Source organism: Oncorhynchus clarkii, unplaced genomic scaffold, assembly GCF_045791955.1.
Source record: "Oncorhynchus clarkii lewisi isolate Uvic-CL-2024 unplaced genomic scaffold, UVic_Ocla_1.0 unplaced_contig_1937_pilon_pilon, whole genome shotgun sequence".
Taxonomy (NCBI): Eukaryota; Metazoa; Chordata; class Actinopteri; order Salmoniformes; family Salmonidae; genus Oncorhynchus; species Oncorhynchus clarkii.
Window position 1 is genome coordinate 1 of NW_027260637.1, and position 4,973 is coordinate 4,973.

At 45.8% G+C, this 4,973-nt stretch overlaps 16 non-coding genes across 16 annotated transcripts; all 16 read left to right on the forward strand.

The window, feature by feature from the left end:
* Nucleotides 1–154: 154 nt before the first annotated feature.
* On the forward strand, nucleotides 155–273 carry LOC139401658 (5S ribosomal RNA). Its single transcript, XR_011633093.1, has one exon. It is a non-coding gene; the product is annotated as a 5S ribosomal RNA (ribosomal RNA).
* A 177-nt stretch (nucleotides 274–450) lies between these two features.
* LOC139401669 (5S ribosomal RNA) lies at nucleotides 451–569 on the forward strand. Its single transcript, XR_011633103.1, has one exon. It is a non-coding gene; the product is annotated as a 5S ribosomal RNA (ribosomal RNA).
* A 177-nt stretch (nucleotides 570–746) lies between these two features.
* Nucleotides 747–865, forward strand: LOC139401656 (5S ribosomal RNA). Its single transcript, XR_011633091.1, has one exon. It is a non-coding gene; the product is annotated as a 5S ribosomal RNA (ribosomal RNA).
* A 177-nt stretch (nucleotides 866–1,042) lies between these two features.
* Nucleotides 1,043–1,161, forward strand: LOC139401659 (5S ribosomal RNA). The gene has a single exon (XR_011633094.1). It is a non-coding gene; the product is annotated as a 5S ribosomal RNA (ribosomal RNA).
* A 177-nt stretch (nucleotides 1,162–1,338) lies between these two features.
* Nucleotides 1,339–1,457, forward strand: LOC139401665 (5S ribosomal RNA). The gene has a single exon (XR_011633100.1). It is a non-coding gene; the product is annotated as a 5S ribosomal RNA (ribosomal RNA).
* Nucleotides 1,458–1,644: 187 nt separating this feature from the next.
* On the forward strand, nucleotides 1,645–1,763 carry LOC139401667 (5S ribosomal RNA). The gene has a single exon (XR_011633102.1). It is a non-coding gene; the product is annotated as a 5S ribosomal RNA (ribosomal RNA).
* A 177-nt stretch (nucleotides 1,764–1,940) lies between these two features.
* Nucleotides 1,941–2,059, forward strand: LOC139401660 (5S ribosomal RNA). Its single transcript, XR_011633095.1, has one exon. It is a non-coding gene; the product is annotated as a 5S ribosomal RNA (ribosomal RNA).
* A 177-nt stretch (nucleotides 2,060–2,236) lies between these two features.
* Nucleotides 2,237–2,355, forward strand: LOC139401670 (5S ribosomal RNA). The gene has a single exon (XR_011633104.1). It is a non-coding gene; the product is annotated as a 5S ribosomal RNA (ribosomal RNA).
* Nucleotides 2,356–2,532: 177 nt separating this feature from the next.
* On the forward strand, nucleotides 2,533–2,651 carry LOC139401661 (5S ribosomal RNA). The gene has a single exon (XR_011633096.1). It is a non-coding gene; the product is annotated as a 5S ribosomal RNA (ribosomal RNA).
* Nucleotides 2,652–2,828: 177 nt separating this feature from the next.
* On the forward strand, nucleotides 2,829–2,947 carry LOC139401666 (5S ribosomal RNA). Its single transcript, XR_011633101.1, has one exon. It is a non-coding gene; the product is annotated as a 5S ribosomal RNA (ribosomal RNA).
* Nucleotides 2,948–3,124: 177 nt separating this feature from the next.
* Nucleotides 3,125–3,243, forward strand: LOC139401662 (5S ribosomal RNA). The gene has a single exon (XR_011633097.1). It is a non-coding gene; the product is annotated as a 5S ribosomal RNA (ribosomal RNA).
* A 177-nt stretch (nucleotides 3,244–3,420) lies between these two features.
* On the forward strand, nucleotides 3,421–3,539 carry LOC139401657 (5S ribosomal RNA). Its single transcript, XR_011633092.1, has one exon. It is a non-coding gene; the product is annotated as a 5S ribosomal RNA (ribosomal RNA).
* A 177-nt stretch (nucleotides 3,540–3,716) lies between these two features.
* Nucleotides 3,717–3,835, forward strand: LOC139401663 (5S ribosomal RNA). Its single transcript, XR_011633098.1, has one exon. It is a non-coding gene; the product is annotated as a 5S ribosomal RNA (ribosomal RNA).
* Nucleotides 3,836–4,012: 177 nt separating this feature from the next.
* LOC139401671 (5S ribosomal RNA) lies at nucleotides 4,013–4,131 on the forward strand. Its single transcript, XR_011633105.1, has one exon. It is a non-coding gene; the product is annotated as a 5S ribosomal RNA (ribosomal RNA).
* A 260-nt stretch (nucleotides 4,132–4,391) lies between these two features.
* LOC139401672 (5S ribosomal RNA) lies at nucleotides 4,392–4,510 on the forward strand. The gene has a single exon (XR_011633106.1). It is a non-coding gene; the product is annotated as a 5S ribosomal RNA (ribosomal RNA).
* Nucleotides 4,511–4,687: 177 nt separating this feature from the next.
* LOC139401664 (5S ribosomal RNA) lies at nucleotides 4,688–4,806 on the forward strand. Its single transcript, XR_011633099.1, has one exon. It is a non-coding gene; the product is annotated as a 5S ribosomal RNA (ribosomal RNA).
* The last annotated feature ends 167 nt before the right edge of the window (nucleotides 4,807–4,973 follow it).

Genomic DNA, 4,973 nt, shown 5'->3' on the forward strand with positions numbered 1-4,973 from the left:
TCAACTCTTTGTCCGTTTTTTCCCACAAGGCTGAAATATGTGCCCTCGCTTTGAAATAAGTAAGCAAGGTTAGTTTGTATTTCATCCAACAATCTGTGCTACAAATTATGGCTACAGTATATGCAATTTCATCCACTTTTTGAGATTGGCTTTTGCTTACGGCCACACCGGCCTGAGTACGCCTGATCTCGTCCGATCTCGGAAGCTAAGCAGGGTCGGGCCTGGTTAGTACTTGGATGGGAGACCGCCTGGGAATACCAGGTGCTGTACGCTTTTTGTCACTGCCTTGTGGAATTTCAACTCTTTGTCCGTTTTTTCCCACAAGGCTGAAATATGTGCCCTCGCTTTGAAATAAGTAAGCAAGGTTAGTTTGTATTTCATCCAACAATCTGTGCTACAAATTATGGCTACAGTATATGCAATTTCATCCACTTTTTGAGATTGGCTTTCGCTTACGGCCACACCGGCCTGAGTACGCCTGATCTCGTCCGATCTCGGAAGCTAAGCATGGTCGGGCCTGGTTAGTACTTGGATGGGAGACCGCCTGGGAATACCAGGTGCTGTACGCTTTTTGTCACTGCCTTGTGGAATTTCAACTCTTTGTCCGTTTTTTCCCACAAGGCTGAAATATGTGCCCTCGCTTTGAAATAAGTAAGCAAGGTTAGTTTGTATTTCATCCAACAATCTGTGCTACAAATTATGGCTACAGTATATGCAATTTCATCCACTTTTTGAGATTGGCTTTCGCTTACGGCCACACCGGCCTGAGTACGCCTGATCTCGTCCGATCTCGGAAGCTAAGCAGGGTCGGGCCTGGTTAGTACTTGGATGGGAGACCGCCTGGGAATACCAGGTGCTGTAAGCTTTTTGTCACTGCCTTGTGGAATTTCAACTCTTTGTCCGTTTTTTCCCACAAGGCTGAAATATGTGCCCTCGCTTTGAAATAAGTAAGCAAGGTTAGTTTGTATTTCATCCAACAATCTGTGCTACAAATTATGGCTACAGTATATGCAATTTCATCCACTTTTTGAGATTGGCTTTCGCTTACGGCCACACCGGCCTGAGTACGCCTGATCTCGTCCGATCTCGGAAGCTAAGCAGGGTCGGGCCTGGTTAGTACTTGGATGGGAGACCGCCTGGGAATACCAGGTGCTGTACGCTTTTTGTCACTGCCTTGTGGAATTTCAACTCTTTGTCCGTTTTTTCCCACAAGGCTGAAATATGTGCCCTCGCTTTGAAATAAGTAAGCAAGGTTAGTTTGTATTTCATCCAACAATCTGTGCTACAAATTATGGCTACAGTATATGCAATTTCATCCACTTTTTGAGATTGGCTTTCGCTTACGGCCACACAGGCCTGAGTACGCCTGATCTCGTCCGATCTCGGAAGCTAAGCAGGGTCGGGCCTGGTTAGTACTTGGATGGGAGACCGCCTGGGAATACCAGGTGCTGTAAGCTTTTTGTCACTGCCTTGTGGAATTTCAACTCTTTGTCCGTTTTTTCCCACAAGGCTGAAATATGTGCCCTCGCTTTGAAATAAGTAAGCAAGGTTAGTTTGTATTTCATCCAACAATCTGTGCTACAAATTATGGCTACAGTATATGCAATTTCATCCACTTTTTGAGATTGGCAAGAGATAGTTTTCGCTTACGGCCACACCGGCCTGAGTACGCCTGATCTCGTCCGATCTCGGAAGCTAAGCAGGGTCGGGCCTGGTTAGTACTTGGATGGGAGACCGCCTGGGAATACCAGGTGCTGTAAGCTTTTTGTCACTGCCTTGTGGAATTTCAACTCTTTGTCCGTTTTTTCCCACAAGGCTGAAATATGTGCCCTCGCTTTGAAATAAGTAAGCAAGGTTAGTTTGTATTTCATCCAACAATCTGTGCTACAAATTATGGCTACAGTATATGCAATTTCATCCACTTTTTGAGATTGGCTTTCGCTTACGGCCACACCGGCCTGAGTACGCCTGATCTCGTCCGATCTCGGAAGCTAAGCAGGGTCGGGCCTGGTTAGTACTTGGATGGGAGACCGCCTGGGAATACCAGGTGCTGTACGCTTTTTGTCACTGCCTTGTGGAATTTCAACTCTTTGTCCGTTTTTTCCCACAAGGCTGAAATATGTGCCCTCGCTTTGAAATAAGTAAGCAAGGTTAGTTTGTATTTCATCCAACAATCTGTGCTACAAATTATGGCTACAGTATATGCAATTTCATCCACTTTTTGAGATTGGCTTTCGCTTACGGCCACACCGGCCTGAGTACGCCTGATCTCGTCCGATCTCGGAAGCTAAGCAGGGTCGGGCCTGGTTAGTACTTGGATGGGAGACCGCCTGGGAATACCAGGTGCTGTAAGCTTTTTGTCACTGCCTTGTGGAATTTCAACTCTTTGTCCGTTTTTTCCCACAAGGCTGAAATATGTGCCCTCGCTTTGAAATAAGTAAGCAAGGTTAGTTTGTATTTCATCCAACAATCTGTGCTACAAATTATGGCTACAGTATATGCAATTTCATCCACTTTTTGAGATTGGCTTTCGCTTACGGCCACACCGGCCTGAGTACGCCTGATCTCGTCCGATCTCGGAAGCTAAGCAGGGTCGGGCCTGGTTAGTACTTGGATGGGAGACCGCCTGGGAATACCAGGTGCTGTACGCTTTTTGTCACTGCCTTGTGGAATTTCAACTCTTTGTCCGTTTTTTCCCACAAGGCTGAAATATGTGCCCTCGCTTTGAAATAAGTAAGCAAGGTTAGTTTGTATTTCATCCAACAATCTGTGCTACAAATTATGGCTACAGTATATGCAATTTCATCCACTTTTTGAGATTGGCTTTCGCTTACGGCCACACAGGCCTGAGTACGCCTGATCTCGTCCGATCTCGGAAGCTAAGCAGGGTCGGGCCTGGTTAGTACTTGGATGGGAGACCGCCTGGGAATACCAGGTGCTGTAAGCTTTTTGTCACTGCCTTGTGGAATTTCAACTCTTTGTCCGTTTTTTCCCACAAGGCTGAAATATGTGCCCTCGCTTTGAAATAAGTAAGCAAGGTTAGTTTGTATTTCATCCAACAATCTGTGCTACAAATTATGGCTACAGTATATGCAATTTCATCCACTTTTTGAGATTGGCTTTCGCTTACGGCCACACCGGCCTGAGTACGCCTGATCTCGTCCGATCTCGGAAGCTAAGCAGGGTCGGGCCTGGTTAGTACTTGGATGGGAGACCGCCTGGGAATACCAGGTGCTGTACGCTTTTTGTCACTGCCTTGTGGAATTTCAACTCTTTGTCCGTTTTTTCCCACAAGGCTGAAATATGTGCCCTCGCTTTGAAATAAGTAAGCAAGGTTAGTTTGTATTTCATCCAACAATCTGTGCTACAAATTATGGCTACAGTATATGCAATTTCATCCACTTTTTGAGATTAGCTTTTGCTTACGGCCACACCGGCCTGAGTACGCCTGATCTCGTCCGATCTCGGTAGCTAAGCAGGGTCGGGCCTGGTTAGTACTTGGATGGGAGACCGCCTGGGAATACCAGGTGCTGTAAGCTTTTTGTCACTGCCTTGTGGAATTTCAACTCTTTGTCCGTTTTTTCCCACAAGGCTGAAATATGTGCCCTCGCTTTGAAATAAGTAAGCAAGGTTAGTTTGTATTTCATCCAACAATCTGTGCTACAAATTATGGCTACAGTATATGCAATTTCATCCACTTTTTGAGATTGGCTTTCGCTTACGGCCACACCGGCCTGAGTACGCCTGATCTCGTCCGATCTCGGAAGCTAAGCAGGGTCGGGCCTGGTTAGTACTTGGATGGGAGACCGCCTGGGAATACCAGGTGCTGTACGCTTTTTGTCACTGCCTTGTGGAATTTCAACTCTTTGTCCGTTTTTTCCCACAAGGCTGAAATATGTGCCCTCGCTTTGAAATAAGTAAGCAAGGTTAGTTTGTATTTCATCCAACAATCTGTGCTACAAATTATGGCTACAGTATATGCAATTTCATCCACTTTTTGAGATTGGCTTTCGCTTACGGCCACACCGGCCTGAGTACGCCTGATCTCGTCCGATCTCGGAAGCTAAGCAGGGTCGGGCCTGGTTAGTACTTGGATGGGAGACCGCCTGGGAATACCAGGTGCTGTAAGCTTTTTGTCACTGCCTTGTGGAATTTCAACTCTTTGTCCGTTTTTTCCCACAAGGCTGAAATATGTGCCCTCGCTTTGAAATAAGTAAGCAAGGTTAGTTTGTATTTCATCCAACAATCTGTGCTACAAATTATGGCTACAGTATATGCAATTTCTTCCACTTTTTGAGTGACACAAAGATGCTTATCTAAATGGTGAAAATGCAACAGCTGTTAATCAGGCTCACTTTGACTTTACATAGTGCACCAAGAGATAGTTTCTCGCTTACGGCCACACCGGCCTGAGTACGCCTGATCTCGTCCGATCTCGGAAGCTAAGCAGGGTCGGGCCTGGTTAGTACTTGGATGGGAGACCGCCTGGGAATACCAGGTGCTGTAAGCTTTTTGTCACTGCCTTGTGGAATTTCAACTCTTTGTCCGTTTTTTCCCACAAGGCTGAAATATGTGCCCTCGCTTTGAAATAAGTAAGCAAGGTTAGTTTGTATTTCATCCAACAATCTGTGCTACAAATTATGGCTACAGTATATGCAATTTCATCCACTTTTTGAGATTGGCTTTTGCTTACGGCCACACCGGCCTGAGTACGCCTGATCTCGTCCGATCTCGGAAGCTAAGCAGGGTCGGGCCTGGTTAGTACTTGGATGGGAGACCGCCTGGGAATACCAGGTGCTGTACGCTTTTTGTCACTGCCTTGTGGAATTTCAACTCTTTGTCCGTTTTTTCCCACAAGGCTGAAATATGTGCCCTCGCTTTGAAATAAGTAAGCAAGGTTAGTTTGTATTTCATCCAACAATCTGTGCTACAAATTATGGCTACAGTATATGCAATTTCATCCACTTTTTGAG